The sequence below is a fragment of the Chlorocebus sabaeus genome, chromosome 11 (assembly GCF_047675955.1).
Source record: "Chlorocebus sabaeus isolate Y175 chromosome 11, mChlSab1.0.hap1, whole genome shotgun sequence".
In the NCBI taxonomy this organism is placed as follows: Eukaryota; Metazoa; Chordata; class Mammalia; order Primates; family Cercopithecidae; genus Chlorocebus; species Chlorocebus sabaeus.
The window spans coordinates 101653176-101670042 of NC_132914.1; the positions used below are offsets into that span (position 1 = coordinate 101653176).

General features: G+C 42.5%; 1 long non-coding RNA gene across 2 annotated transcripts in view; it reads left to right on the top strand.

Moving 5' to 3' along the window:
* Positions 1–16867, top strand: part of LOC103238990 (uncharacterized) — a 60870-nt gene that overhangs the window by 31990 nt on the left and 12013 nt on the right. For both annotated transcript variants that reach the window (XR_005239879.2, XR_005239878.2), the window contains exon 4: positions 15938–16146. This is a non-coding gene — a long non-coding RNA (uncharacterized lncRNA). The remainder of the gene's footprint in view (positions 1–15937; positions 16147–16867) is intronic.

Here is a 16867-nt window from a genome sequence, read left to right on the forward strand (position 1 = left end):
AAACCTTTTTTTGCTTTAAAAATCAATTTTATTAATGTATAATTTACACGCAATAAAAGGTGTCCTTTTTAAGTTTACAGTTCTATGAGTTTTGACAAATATATACAACCATGTAATCACTACCCTAATCAAAACATAAAACTTCTCCATCACCCCTCAAAATTCCCTTGTATCCTTTTGCAGTCACTCTCCCTTCTAACCTCCCCACCTCAGCCCAAGGTAGGCACTGATCTGCTCGCTATCACCATAGATTAGTTCGCCTGTTATAGAATTTCACATAAGTGATATTACATAGGATGCATCTTTTCGTATCTGGGTTTTTCGGCATGGCCTAATGTTGTGATTTATCCATACTGTTGCGTAGATTCCAAGTTGCGTAGATTCTTTCTATTGCTCAGGAGTACTCTAGGATGTAACACAGTTGGTCTATTTATTAGACACGTGGGTGTTTCCAGTTTATGACTATTATGAATAAAGCTATAAATATTCATGTACAAGTCTTGGTAAGGACACATGATTTCCAGAAATCTGTGTTTAATCAGCATGTGCAAGAGACTTGTGCGTGCTGGCGTGTGATACCTGCTGCCCTAAGTGACCAGCAGGCCCTGGGTTAGAGGGAGCTCAATGCAGGACAAGAAGCGTTGGGCAAAATGCCATCAGCCAAATTCTTTGTCCAAGAAGACAAAGGTCAAATAATTGAGTAGTTGGCTACATCCTTCTGCCTTATTGAGACACTGATTCTTTCTTTTTTTTTTTTTTTTTTTTTTGAGATGGAGTCTCGCTCTGTCGCCCAGGCTGGAGTGCAGTGGCCGGATCTCAGCTCACTGCAAGCTCCGCCCCCTGGGTTTATGCCATTCTCCTGCCTCAGCCTCCCGAGTAGCTGGGACTACAGGCGCCCACCACCTCGCCCAGCTAGTTTTTTGTATTTTTTAGTAGAGACGGGGTTTCACCGTGTTAGCCAGGATGGTCTCGATCTCCTGACCTCGTGATCCGCCCGTCTTGGCCTCCCAAAGTGCTGGGATTACAGGCTTGAGCCACCGCGCCCGGCCAGACACTGATTCTTTTATCCCATGGAAGGGGTTCTGCTTCTTAAAAATTATTATCGTCGTTATCATGAATAGATATACCCAGGGTTTGGGGATATGAAAAATGCCAAACTATTTCTCTCATTACTTATATGTGCGTTTTCTCTCTTTTCTTTTTTCTTTTTCTTTTTCTTTTTTTTTTTTTTTTTGAGACGGAGTCTGGCTCTGTAGTCCAGGCTGGAGTGCAGTGGCCGGATCTCAGCTCACTGCAAGCTCCGCCTCCCGGGTTTACGCCATTCTCCTGCCTCAGCCTCCCGAGTAGCTGGGACTACAGGCGCCTGCCACCGCGACCGGCTAATTTTTTGTATTTTTTAGTAGAGACGGGGTTTCACCACGTTAGCCAGGATGGTCTCGATCTCCTGACCTCGTGATCCGCCCGTCTCGGCCTCCCAAAGTGCTGGGATTACAGGCTTGAGTCACCGCGCCCGGCCTTTCTCTCTTTTCTTTCAGATTTTAGAAGGAGCCAGAATTATTTCTTCTCTCAGAGTAGTAGAGGGAATTATGGAAAGTAATTTTTTTCTATCTTTATTGTGTTAAAATACATGTTACCTAAAATTTACCATCTTAACCATTTTTCAGCTTGCATTTCAGTGGTATTAAATATATTCATAATGTGGTAAAGTATCACCACCGTCTAGCTCTGTAACTCTTTTCATCCTGTCAAATTGAAACTCTATACCCATTAAACAATGGAAGGTAAATTCTTACCCAGAATCTAAGGTCTTCAATTCAGCTTCTGGATCTTGCCTCAGAAAGCCCTGTGTGGAATGGAGAGGTCTGGGATGCGACAGAGCTGGACTTGAATTTTTCAGTTGCCTCCCAGCTCTGTACCTAGCTCCTAGTTCTCTGGAATTCAGTTCTCTTATCTGTAAAAAGGAATGATTTGATTTCTACCTCTTGGCATTGTATTAAGAATTCAAAATAATAACAAATAAACCTCCTGGCCTGTAATCCCAGCACTTTGGGAGGCAGAGGTGGGTGAATCATGAGGTCAGTAGTTCGAGATCAGCCAACATGGTGAAACCCCATCTCTACTAAAAATACAAAAATTAGCTGGGCATGGTGGTGTGTGCCTGTAATCCCAGCTACTCAGGAGGCTGAGGCAGGAGAATCTCTTGAACCCGGGAGGTGGAGGTTGTAGTGAGCTGAGATCATGCCATTGCACTCCAGCCTGGGTGACAGAGCAAGACTCTGTCTCAAAAAACAAACAAACAAAAACAAAAAAAATGTTTCCTGCAGTATGACAGGCTTTGATAAATAATTACCATTAACTAACATTTGTAAATGTGAAAGAAAAATAGACTCTCAGGACCCCACACTCACCATGCCAAAGGGAAAGTTAAGCCTGGGCATGGAGTCACCACACTGTCTTCCTTTTGTTCTCAGATAGCTGTAATTTCACAACCCCTGTCATAGCCACATTTCCTCTCCTGTCGCCTTTCACATGTTTACTTTACCTTAGGTGAAATATAGATTTACTAAGCACAAGACAATGCATAATTGATTTTTTCCTCTATTCTCTTTTAGCATGTAAAATGTAGATTTACAGAGGCTAACCAGAGCCTTTCAAAAATGCAACCGTGTGCCTCACTATCTACCCTCCCTCCCTTTTTACCCCTCCTGCTTGTTCTCTCGCCTGCAAACACTGTAGTTCCCAAAGCTGCTTTTGGGAAAAGCATGGGCCACACGTACCTTGATGATTCATGTGTTTTTCCTTGGTGTGTCCTCAACCTTGAATAAATAAACCTCTAATTGATACACCTGCCTCAGTCACTTTTTGGTTTCTGCAAGTTATCTACAGTTTGTGGGTTAGAGGTTAGATGCACACCTGTGTGGACCCTGGGGAACTCACTTAACATCTCTGTGCTTCAGTTTCCTTATCAGAGCAAGGGTGATCATAACAGCACTTACCATAGAGGGTTATGAGGATTAAATGAGTTGGTCCATGTAAACCACTTGAGATGGTACATGTGCCTGGTAAGTGCTCAAATGTTTGCTGTTATTAATTTTATCTTCACCAGCCTTGAGGATATTGTTATTATCCCCTAAAGCTCAGAGAAATGATGGCCTCTAAGACATTAGGTGAGGGCTCAAGCCTGGCTTTGTCTGATTCTGATCCAATAGTTGTTATACCTCTGCTTCTGGCAACATTTTTGTTTACTCTCCCAATTGCCACCAGGGAAAAACATTTCATGGGCAATGATAGAAGCATGAATGAGATAGTTGCTATAGATTCAAACATTTCTACTACCCAGAAGCCTTAGTCCAATATATCTTCTGGAAATTCTACTTTCATCACCAATTCTTCCACACCTGGGAGGCAGCAGAATTTATCAGGGGCAGCCCAATGGTTATCATTGACTTTCTCCAATTTCCTCTCCGTCCACAATTTGGTCTATCACTCAGTTCATACTCTATGTCCAAAAATATGCCCTGGAATCTGTCTTCTCCTTTGAACTCTTATCTGCCTAATTAGGCTTCAGCTTTCCAAGGCCCCCAAGTCGGCCTAGTTGGTGTCGATGAAAAAAGTCAAATTCTGTAAAATATTTGAAGAGATTTATTCTGAATCAAATATGAGTGACCAATGGCTCATCACACAGCCCCAGGGGATCCTGAGAACATGTGTCCAAGGTGGTCGGGCTACATCTTGGATGTATGCGTTTTAGGGAGATATAAGACATCAATCAATCAATATGCATAAGATCAGTCTGGAAAAGGGGGGGCAATCAAAGTGAGGGGAGTGGGCTTCCAGGTCATAGATAGATTCAAGAATTTTCTAGTTGACAATTGGTTGAAAGAGTTATTATCTAAAGACCTAGAGTCAATGGAAGGGAATGTCTGGGTTAAGATAAGGGTTTGTGGTGACCAAGGTTCCCATTATGCAGATGAAATTAATAGAAAATATTTCTTATCAGACGTAAAAGAGTCTATTCTATTTGTATTAAGGTCTCTCTTTTTATGTTTATGCTGGTCAGCTGTGCCTGAATTCCAATGGGAGGAGGATATAATGAGGCATGTCTGACCCTCACTTCCCATCATGGCTCGAACTAGCTTTTCAGGTTAATTTTGGAATGCCCTCGGCCAAGAGGAGGGGGTCCATTGGCCAGTTGTGGACTTAGAATTTTATTCTTAGTTTATGTTAGTATTAGTCACACCCAGCTCTTTTGATTTTGCTCTTTTTCCCTTTTCCCACTCTTTCAGGTTCCAAAGATACCTTTCCTTGGCACTTTCCTTATTTTGAAATTATTTTTACAAGTATGTGTTTCCTACAAGGGTAAACTCCTGAAAGACATAGTCTTTTTTTTTTTTCTTTTAACCTGGAAATGGCTCCCAGGCACAATTAAGACCAGACTAATTCATTAACATGCCTAAAGGAAGAGTCCAGAAGGGGTGTAAGGGGCATAGATATTCACAGAAAGCAGAGACTGAGAAAACACACACAAAAATGTTGGCCTTCTTGGGTGAGGAGAGGTTCTTTCTGTCTATCTCAAGCTACCTTATTACTTTTTTAATTTGTAGAGATGAGGTTTCACTACATTGCCCAGGCTGGTTGAACTTCTGGGCTCAAGCGACCCTCCCACCTCAGCCTCCCAAGTAGCTGGAATTACAGTAAGTGTGCACCACAAACACCTGGCTAATTGTTTAAATTTTTTTTTTTTTTTTTTGATAGAGGTGAGGGTCTCACTATGTTGCCCAGGCTGGTCTTGAACTCCTGGGGTCAAGTGATCCTCCCACCTCAGCCTCCCAAAGTGCTGGGATTACAGGTGTGAGTCACTGCACCTGGTCTTAGAATAGGCATGTTTCTCAAGAACCGCAGATCCCTGTCACTTCAATCATTTGATGACTGAGCGAACTTCTCTCAAGTTTAGAGCCTCCTTTGAAGGCCTGCCTGGGAGAAACAAATGGGTCTACTTTGCAGAAAGGAGCTATGATTCCTGTGGTGAACAGAAAAATCAATCAGCATTTCTGTTTGTACACTGGCTTAGGGAAATGCAACTGAGTCCCTGCAAGTTGGTTCTGCCCACCTCCTGTTGACATACACCAGTCTGTGAGTCTTCAAGGACTTCAGTAACCTCACTGAGGGAGCTGGCCCCATGTCACTATCATCACAGTTAGCAAAAAAAAAAAACAAAAACAAAAACAAAAAAAAACTTGCCTGGATCTGATTCTTCCACTTAAGAAGTGCTTTTGGGGCCAGTTAGCAAAAAAACAAAAAACAAAAAACAAAAAAACTTGCCTGGATCTGATTCTTCACTCAAGAAGTGCTTTTGGGGCCGTATCAGTCTTTCCATTTCTCTAGGAAGCACTACAAACAATAGTAGCACTCACCTTTTTTTGAAAATTTACTCTGTGCCAGGCACATAGTTTTGTTCCTGCCCAGAATACCCTATCAATGTATTTCAACCCTAGCCATCCTTGAAAGCCAACCATTTGTTTACTTATTCAACATTTACCCAACACTTTCTAGATGCCAATATATCTGGCAATATTGAGATGAGTGATACGCAGCTACAGTCCTCAGGAGCTCACCGTGTAATGAGGCAGAAACAGAAACTCTCTAATGAAATAGGGCATAATGATAGAGAGATGAGCAGGATCCTATGGGATACAGAGGAGGGTCATATAACCCAGCTTTGCAAGGGAGGCTGATTTGAGAGGCTTCGTGGAGGAGGTGACACATGAGCTGAGTAGGAGACAGGCAATGGAGCAGGTGGAGAAAGGCATCCTTGATCAAGTTAGCAAGTAGAAAACCATAGTGGGTGCAGGGTAAAAGGAGCAGTGGTTCCACATGTTTATGGAGGACAAGTAAAAGGCCAGAGTCTACATCCCAGAGGGAGAGAAGATATTCAACTGTTCCCCCAGTCTTTCCATGCACCTTGTGTGGTGTGAGCATCCTGCCTCTGCACTTAAAGTGCCTAAAAGATACAGCATTATATGAAATATCTTCCAAGTACAAGCCTGCTGTTTCATCTTTGGGGACAACCAAAGAAACAGAAATCTGCCCCAATGTTGGAGGGAAAACTAATCATGCTAGCCCTTTGTAGAGAAGCAGGAGGAGGACTGTGTACCTGATGAGCATTTACAGGATTTTCTTAGGTAATTTAGATGTTGCACATCTTTGCTTAGACTTCAGAGCCAACCTTCTCCCGCTCCCATGCGGTTCAAGGGCTTGTCAATGTGTTGCCCTGCATTTTGAAATTTTTCCCAAGGAGACTGTTAATTGTATTGAGTGAGGATGGGTCATATCCCTGAGACAATGCTCTTGCATTTTTTTTTCTCTAGAAGAAATCCTCTAGAATACACAGTAGGCTGACTGGTTTTGATGAGATACCAGTGAGATTGGCTTTATTTTAAGCAACATGTATACAATAACATGTTCTACCAGAACTAACAATTTTGTCAGGTTACAGGTTTTCAGGGCTCAGGACACCACTAGTGGCCCACTTGCAGGGTCAGAACACACACTGGAAGTTCCCAGTTGCTTCTTCATTTACACAAGTTCAGTAGAAAAAACTATCAATGACAAAGCAGTGACACATGGTGGTGAAGACACTCCCTGCACCAGACCATGGCCGGATGGGGAATTAAAAGAAGGAAAAATCCTTGTAAACTTGATGTTAGAGTCAGAGAAGGGATGATCCAACATCTATAATATGAGCTGAGGGCCAAGGATGTGTATTATTTTTTTTTACTGTTAGTTCAAATGTGGATTTCCTCTGCTCAACTCCAGACACTCAACTCCAATTTTCTGATATTAACTATTGTAAAAATATTGCCACCGTCTTTGTTTTCTGGGTTTATAAGTGGACTAAGTTCCTATGCTTGGTTAGGTGGAATCTTTTTAGTGACCCTAAAATGAAGGCATATGCAAATATCTTCAAAATAGTCTTTTTGAAGCTGCACAGAAAGGAAGATTCGAGAGATGATTCTGTGGTAGTAACGATTCCCCCATCACTCCCAACCAAGCCAAATCTTCAGCAGGGAGCTGGAATTGGTTTTCCGGAATAAGAGGATTATATCCCAACAGTTCTGGAACCTCATGGGGTGACATTCTCATTCAGGTGCCGCCCAAGTTTTTCCTTTTTTTTTTCTTTCTTTTTTTTTTTTGAGATGGAGTCTCGCTCTGTCGCCCAGGCTCAGTGCAGTGGCCGGATCTCAGCTCACTGCAAGCTCCGCCTCCCGGGTTTAGGCCATTCTCCCGCCTCAGCCTCCTGAGTAGCTGGGACTACAGGCGCCCGCCACCTCGCCCAGCTAGTTTTTTGTATTTTTTTAGTAGAGACGGGGTTTCACTGTGTTAGCCAGGATGGTCTCGATCTCCTGACCTCGTGATCCGCCCGTCTCGGCCTCCCAAAGTGCTGGGATTACAGGCTTGAGCCACCGCGCCTGGCGGCCCCCCAAGTTTTGATGACATCTGTAACAAGTCTGCCGAGAGGCAAGCACAGAAGTCCCTTCAGAGGAAAAAGGCAATAAAAATGCAGCATCAAGATCCTGATTTATCACATTGGCATTTACCTGCCAGTCTCCTTGGATACGCCTCTCTGTTGCAGGGTACGGGTTTTGGTTAGAAATTCTGCTCACATGCTGGGGTTGGTAGCTGCATAATTCAACTTGCATGAACCACCCAGGGAAGCTGGAGAATGTTGATTGCTCCCAGATGGATGGCTAGGGGGGCACCTGGAGGACCTCAGGGTCTTAAAGGGGCCTCAAAGCAAGCTGCTGTTCTTCCTCACTTCTTCTCACTGGAGCACAAGGTGTTTTGCTGACTGCAGAAGGCAGAGATTTGTCAGAACTCCCTTCTGACCTTTATTATTGATGAAGCAATAGCAGATGGGTGGCCTATGTCCCACCCAACAGCTTACTAATCCGTACGTGCCTACCTTCACTCTGCGTTAGGCCAATTCACCCATGCAGGCCTGGGTGAATGCAGGCCTAGATCATTGTTTTGGATTGTAGTATCCCCCCAAATTCACATCAACCTGGGTCTCAGAATGTTACTTTATTTGGAAATAGGGTTAAGACGGATTAGTTAAGATGGGGCATTCTGGATCAGGGTGAGCCTCAGATTCAATGACTAGTGTCTTTACAATAAGAGATCACCGAGAGACATTCATGGAGAAGAAGCCATGCCAAGATGGGAGAAGATTGGAGGGATGCAGCTATGAGCCAAGGAAGACCAAGGCTTGCTGGGAGCCCTCAGAAGCCAGTGGAGAGGCATGGAACAGATTCTCCTAGAATCTTTCAGAAGCTTCCAGAAGGAACCAACTCTGCTGACAACCTTGATTTCGCACTTACAGCCTCCAGGACTGTGAGAGAATGCATTTATTTGTTTTAGGGCATCCAGTTTGTGGTAACTTGTTTTGGCAGTCCTAGGACCCTAATGCAACTGTCAAGGACAATGATGCTGCCGGAGGCTACGGAGTGAAAAATAGAGGGAAGGACAGAGCCAGGGATGCCCTGGTCCGCTCCCAACTCATCAGGAAGATAAATTACTTTTGAAGGGTATCAGGGGTGGGAACTTCATGGAGCTCATTGAGGGTGAGACTTGAAGAAGGCCTTCCCCCAATACCATCACTAATAAAAATCACACTGGAAGAGGAAAGTTTTCACGAAAGCTTTAATTATGACTAAGCTAGAGTCCCTATGGAATGAACATTCACTCATACTTCTCTCCTAACTTGTTGGAAAATAAGTAAACGAGCTTATCTCAAGTCCTTAATTAGAACATAACCACATGCAAGGGAGATCTTTTATCAGCATAGAAGTTTTTACCCACAGCTTAATGTTTGTACTGTTAGTTTTGAGAAGATGACCACACCTGTTCAAAAGGACATGCCAGACACCTTAGTCACATGCAAATAGGCTAAAATTACTAAGGCAGGAAAGACCACTAATAAATGTTATATCTTCTACCACAAGTCTAGGTATGGGCTGGTAAGTAGGAATACTCAATTAAGCAGAGCACATATTTGCCTTGAAAATCATAGTTAATCAAATTCTACTTCTGTCCAAGCCAAACTGAGGGTAGAACCAATTCCAGATGACATAGAGCAGAGAGATGGAGCCTGGTGGCATTGCCTGAGGCCTGGGTGAAGCTGTGCCTGAACCCATCTCTGCCTACTGCCTTTTTAAAGAACTAGACATCTGTGCAGAAGGCTGAGTTCATCATCATCCTCAGATCATGGCACTGTATGCAAAATCTCTTCATCTCCAATTAACTCTTACCCCTCTCCCCTTTCCCCATTTCTTCCTACGTGCAATCACTCTAATATGGTTAATATGGAACTTTGTCTGCAGTGGTTGTAAGCCTTTCTAATTTATTCAAATAATTTTATCATATCTTCTTTCTTTTACTTTTGTCACTGAGCACCATGTCTCTGAGGTCTATCCATGATGCTACTGTGGTTAACAGCTTTCCCACTGCTTCTCATTACTGCATACTTCTCCATGGTGTGTATTCACTGTGTTTTTCCGTATCCATACCCCGCAACCACCACCACAAAATCCCCTGACAGCAATAAACATGCTGTATGTGTCTCCTGTGGAGCTACGTAACAATTTCCTTGGGTCATAACATTAGCAGTGGGATTGCTGGGTCGGAGGAGGCACTTGATTTGACTAAGTAATGGCTAATTTCTCTGGGTAATGGATGTCAATCTACATTTCCAATGGCGAGGGTTCTTGTATCTGTATTTGCCACCCAAGGGTTCTTGTGGTTCTATTTGCCACTAGCACTTAGCATTATTCAGGTTTCTAATTTTTGCTGGTCAAATTTTAAAAAGGCAATATGTCATGTTTTTATTTATTATTTTACTTTTCTGAGAAAGGGTCGCACTCTGGAGTACAGTAGTATGAACATGGCTCACTGTAGCCTTGACCCCCAGGGCTCAATGATCCTCCCACCACAGCCTCCTCAGTAGCTGGGACCACAGGTGTGCACCACCACATTCAGCTAAATTTTAAAATTTTTGTAGAGATGGGGGTCTCAAAATGTTGCCCAGGCGGGTCTCCAGCTCCTGGACTCAGCTCCTGCCTAGGCCTCCCAAAGTGCTGGGATTAGAGGCATGGGCCACCGCACCTAGTCTCGTATTTTTTTAATTGGCATTTTGTTAATCACCAATAACTTGCAATGTCTCTCCATATACTTGTAAGTATTTGGGGTTACCCCTTCTATAAACTGCCTATTCATATTCCTCACCCATTTTTCTACTGGGGCTGCTTTCTTCTTGTTGGTTCACAAGTGTTCCATATGTAGTATGATATTTAACCCCTTGCTGGTTTTAGAAATTGAAGATATTTCCCCTTTCCTTTCATCTACCCATTAGCTTTGTCCACGGTGAGTCCTTTGTGGATCAGAGATCCTTAATTTTAATGGAATTCTGGCCTACAGAATTCTATTTTTTTTCCTTTTGGTCTGCAGAATTCTAAAGATGTCATCCCAAGATTCCGTTTCTCTGATTATCGAATCAAACACTAACCTAGGTACTGCAGAGAAGAAACTTAGCTGATGTATATAAGGTTATGGACTTTAAAACAGGGAGATTATCCTGGATTATTTGGGTAAACTCAATCTCATCACTTGAGTCCTTAAAAGCAGTGAAATGTCTTCAACTGGCATCTGAGAGATGTAGGAGGACAGATGAAGGAGAAGGAGCAAACAGAGATGTGAATCATGAGAAGGGCTTGACTGAATGTTGCTGGCTTGAAAGACTGAGGAAGGAGATCATGAACCAAGCATTGGCTACGGCCTCTAGAAGCTGGTAAGCCCCTGGGCTGGCAGCCGGCAAGGAAACAGGGGCCTTAGTCCCACAGTTGCCGGGAACTGAATTTGGCCAACAACCGGAAGGAGCCCGGAAGCAGATTCTCCTCTTAAAGCTTCCAAATAAGAGCCCATACCATCTGGCACCTTGATATTAGCCTGGTGAGAGCCTAAGAAAAGTGCCCAACTGAGCCCACTGGGTTCAACCTGCAGAACTGTGAGATAATAAATTAGAGTCGATCAGTTTGTGGTAATTTGTATGGCAGCAAGAGGAAACTAATAGAGAAATCAAACATGTCAATTTTTGCCTTATGGTTTATGTGTCTGGATTTTTTTTTTTCAAGTTTTTTCTTACCCCTGTGCATGCATGAATTTCCAGCCTTGTAGGGGGGTTTGCCCCCCATGAGGGTGAAAATTGGTTCTTGGGAGGTGAAAAAACCCCATTCATTTATGTTTAAAGCACAAGTATCTATATCTATGTATCTATATCTATATATGCACTATATATATGTGTGTGTATATATATAGGAAACCAACATAACTGGCGTTAACATCCCCTCTGGAGGGTTGCATTTATGAAAAAAAAGTCTTTAAAAAAACTTCTTAGTAGTTTTTATGAGTTTTAGGTGATAATTAAAAGAAGATTGCAAAACACTGGCTCCATGTCACAATGATATTCTTCTACATTTTATTTATTTATTTATTTATTTATTTAGAGACAGAGCCTCACTCCGTTGCCCAGGCTGGAGTGTGGTGGCACAATCATGGCTTACTGAAGCCTTGAACTCTCAGGCTCTAGTGATGCTCCTACCTCAGTCTCCCGAGTAGCTGGAACTACAGGTATGCACCACTATGCCTGGCTACTTTTTGATTTTTTGTAGAGATGGGGTCTTACTATGTTGCTCAGGCTGGCCTCAAACACCTGGATACCAGCAATCCTCCTGCCTCAACCTCCCAAGTGCTACGATTACAGGCATGAGCCACTGCACACAGCCTACATTTTGTTTTATTAACTTTATAGTCTTTATCTTTCATATTGAGGTCTTTAAGTTATATAGAATTTTAGTTTACTGAGTTCCTCTAAAAATTTGTATGGAATTTTTATTGAGATTGCATTGAATGTATAGGTTAATTTGGAGAGAATCAACATCTTTATAATATTAAATCATCCTGTCAAGAACATAGAAAGTCACTTCAAACATTGGGAGTATCTTCTGTTTCCTTTACTAGAATTTTAAAGTTTTTTTTCCACAGAGGGCCTTTGTTATTTCCAAAACACTAAAACATCTGTGGCTGTTGCGAATGGTGTCTTATTTTCTATTCTGTATTTATTCAAATCTAAGATGCTATCAATGTAAGATGCATCCCAATTTTAGAGACATTAAAATGTTAAAAAATTTGTGTCTCATTTTTTCTATTGATTTATTGCTAGTATAAAGAAATACTATTGATTTTTATGGGCTAATCTTGTATCTGGCAATGCTGTTTCTAAGTTCTAATAATTTTCCTGCTAATCCTGTTGATTTTCCTAGGTAAATGATGATAGTTTAATCTCTTCCCTTCCAATGTTTTCTTTCTCTCTTTCTCTCACTCTCGCTCTCTCCCTCTCTCATTGACTATGACCTCTAGTATCATGTAATCGTTAGTGGTGAGAGTCAACTATGAATTTTCAGTTTATGAGATCGATAAGTTATTTTTCTTTAGTCGATGTGGTTGAGGTGTCTGAAATTTACAACTCAAGAGCCCTAACGGATGGATCCTGAGTGCAGAACTATAGCCAATTCTTGAAGAAAACCAACGTTTTTAGTAATCTAGCTTCTCTGCACTACCTGATATAAATGTAGTGGCTTAACACCACCTTGGTTTATGATGAAGGCAAATTCTCTTAGAAAGGAGGTGTGGAAGGCTGGGCTTGGTGGCTCATGCCTGTAATCCCAGCACTTTGGGAGGCTGAGACAGGCGGATCACGAGGTCAGGAGATCGAGACCATCCTGGCTAACACAGTGAAACCCCATCTCTACTAAAAATACAAAAAAATTAGCTAGGTGTGGTGGCGGGTGCCTGTAGTCCCAGCTACTCGGGAGGCTGAGGCAGGAGAATGGCGTGAACCTGGGAGGTGGAGCTTGCAGTGAGCCGAGATCGCACCACTGTACTCCAGCCTGGGCTAGACAGCGAGACTCCATATCAAAAAAAGAAAAAAAAGAAAAGAAAAGAAAGGAGGTGTGGGCAGGAAGAGAATAATTGCTGGGTTTAGTACCAAATAATAATTAAGATAATTATAAAGATAATGATGATCTATCTTTATGACTTTACATTTTCAAAACAATCCTTTATCACATTTGATTCATGGGAGTCCTAACAAGCTGGACAGGAAAAGAATCATTATGTTTGTTTTCCACATGAGGAAAGGAGAGCTTGAGTTTCTATTTGGGTCCAATGATAGTCTTTTGGGGATTGGGTTTCAAGGGCAGGAGGAGCAGGGTAATAGGATAGGAGAGAGTCCCTGGACCACGAAGAACTGGGAGAGTTGCTTATTTAAAACATCCTGCAAAGCAGGGCTCAAAGCAGAACTAAACACTAGAGGATGAGCCAAATCAGAAGGAATACTGGATCTGAATGGAGAAGGAGGGCTAATGAGTGGCCCAGAACTGTAATTTTGAACCAGTTTCTAGACTAGAGTTCCACAGAACCCAGTTCCATGAAAACTTGTTATTGCAAAAGGAGCCCACATCATAACTTAAATTTTTGTGCCGTGTTATGTTTGTGTATGCAGTAAAGGACTTCAACATAGCAACTCTGTTTGAAATTTTGTTAAAGGTCTTTTAGCCCTGGAATCAATCAGGCAATCAGGGTTCCACTAGGGAAACAGAATCAGTAAGTTTTATATATTAAGACATGTATTGCAAGGAATTGGCTTAAGCCATTGTGGGGACTGCCTAGACAAGTTTGATATCCATAGGGCAGACCATGAGGAAGGAAGCCTTGAACCCCAGGTGCAGGAGCTGAAGCTATAGTCCTACAGTTAGAATTTCCCCTTCCTGGAACATCACACACCGGGGCCTATTGTGGGGAGGGGGGAGTGGGGAGGGATGGCACTGGGAGTTATACCTGACGTAAATGACGAGTTGATGGGTGCTGACGAGTTGATGGGTGCAGCACACCAACATGGCACATATATACATATGTAACAAACCTGCACATTGTGCACATGTACCCTAGAACTTGAAGTATAATTAAAAAAAAAAAAAAAGAATTTCCCCTTCCTTGAGGACGCCTCAGTTCTGCTCTTAAAGTCCTTCAACTGATTAAATCAGGCCCATCCAGATGATCTAATATAATCTTCCTTGTTTAAAATAAACTGATTATATAGACTAATATGGTTTGGCTGTGTCCCCACCCAAATCTTATCTCTGATTGTAATCCAAATTGTAATCCTCATGGGTTGACGGAGGGACCTGGTGGGAGGTTATTGGATCATGGGGGCGGTTTCCCTCATGCTCTTCTCATCATGATGAGTAAATTCTTATAAGATCTGGTTATTTGATAAGTGGCACTTTCCCCTGCTCTCTCTTCCTCCTGCTGCCATGTAAGATGTACCTTGCTTCCCCTTTGCCTTCTGCTATGATTGTAAATTTTCTGAGGCCTCCCTAGCGATGTGAAACTGTGAGTCCATTAAACCTCTTTCCTTTATAAATTACCCAGTCCCAAGTAGTATCTTTGCAGTAGTATGAAAATGGACTAATACATAGACTTTAACCACATCTGCAAAATACCTTCACAGCAACAACTAGTTAGTGTTTGATTGAGTAGCTGAAGACCACAGTCTAGCCAAGCTGGCACCTAAAACTCACTGTCACAGTCCCTGTGACAGTGTGCTGGAGAGCAATGTCCACTCTGTTGAGTCCATTCTCAGATGAGTCCATTGAGTCAAGACAAGGAGGCTGTGGATAACAAGCAAATTCCGAATTGCCCGGAAATGAAGAGAGTAGGATGATGGCATGAGCTTCTCCCTCCCACGTGACCTTGCAGAGCCTCCCCTTACTTGCTGCTGACTGGTTTATAGAAGCAAATGAGCTCTACTGGTGTAATAGAAACTCAGAGAGAAATTTTAAGACTGAAATTTTCACCCTCTGTGACCCAGCTGCCTCACCTTGACTCTTTGCTGTCATTGAAAACACTGCAAAATAGACTGAGCGGATAAGAGACTTGTAATGTGAAGTTTTGTGTTTTGTGTTTCATTTTCTTTTTTTTTTTCTTTTGAGATGGAGTCTCACTCTGTTGCCCAGCCTGGAGTGCAGTGGCATGATCTCGGCTCACTGCAACCTCTGCCTCCCGGGTTCAAGCGATTATCTTGCCTCAGCCTCCAGGAGAGTAGCTGGGATTACAGGCGCATGCCACCACGCCTGGCTAATTTTTGTATTTTTAGTAGAGACAGGGTTTCACCATGTTGGCTAGGTGGGTCTCGAACTCCCAACCTCAGGTGTTCTACCTGCCTAGGTTTCCCAAACTGCTGGGATTATAGGTGTGAGCCACAGTACTCAGACTTCTTGTGCTTTTTATTTTGTATTTTATTAACATTTGTGTTTACAGTTTCTTTTGAGGGTCATGTGGTGAGTTGTGAAGATGAGGTATGATATGATGGAGGAAAGTTCCAGGTCTAGACCTATAGACAGTCCTGGTAAAATCAGTGATGGAAAATCACACACAGGACCTGAAACTGAAGTCATCAATGAGGAATTACAGTTTCTATGGACTGAATGCCTGTGTCTCTGGCCCAAATTCACATATGAAACCCAACCTGACCCCAGTGTAATAGTATCTGGAGGTGGGGGCTTTGGGAGGTGATTAGGTCGTGAGGGTGGAGACCTCATGAATGGGATTGGTGCCCTTATAAAAACGGACACTGAGAGAGATACCCTCTCTCCCTCTGTTACATGAGAATACAGCAAGAGGGCAGCCATTTGTAAACTTGGAAAAGAGTTCTTACCAAGAACCCATCCATGCTGGCATCCTGATCTCAGACTTCCAGCCTCAAGAACTTTGAGGAATAAATGCTGTTTAAGCCACCTAATCTACGATATTTTTCTTATAACAGCCAGAAGTGACTAAGATGACAATCTTCAGGACACAGAGAAGCTGCTCCTTGTGATGAAAGCCACTCCTCAATGAGCTTCGTGAAGGCTGGTGATCCACATGGTCCTACCCCGCCCCACCCATGTGTCTCTGTGGCAAACAACTCACAAGTGCAACAGTGGCCTGGCCCACTGAAAACACACTGAGCTACAGGCCACTGCTATTGGTAAGGTAAGAGGCTATTTTAAATGGCAATTGGAATCTCAAAGAGTGGACAAGTTTTGTTAAAAAGTCACCCTCAGGCACAGGAAGCAAGATCTAGTAGCAGACATTATTGGCCAGAAAAGGGAAGGCCACACAGGTGGTGAGAATCTAATAATGCCTGTAAAATTTCAGTGAGTAAACTGCCAGGACAAGCTGCAATATGAGGGATTGGAAAGGTTTCACTCTCAGGGAATACAATATCAATCCATGTATTGATGGGATGTCACATGATGCTGAAGGGGTTTGTGCAATAAACTGAAAAGCAATATCTTCTCTGTCTAGGTTGATGTGTCAACAGATTTTGCCAATACATGTCTTAGTATTTGTAAGGCTTTTAAATGATGAAACTCAAGAATACGATTTCTGCTGCAAAGAGCTGCCCAAAACAAGTATATATATTTGTTTTGGGCAGCTCTTTGCAGTAGAAAACATATTTTCAATATATATTTTCTAACTTTTTGCATATTATTATTTTTCTATTAAAGCTTTATTGAGGTATAACTGATATACAATAAACTGCATAATTTTATGAGTTTTGATATAATTGTACATCTGCAAAACCATCACCACAATCAAGATAATGAACACAATTATCACCTCCAAAAGCTTCCTCATGCCCTTGTATATATAATCCATTTCTCTCTACTCCCCACCCTTGTCCCCAGTCATTGATCTGCTTTCTGCTACT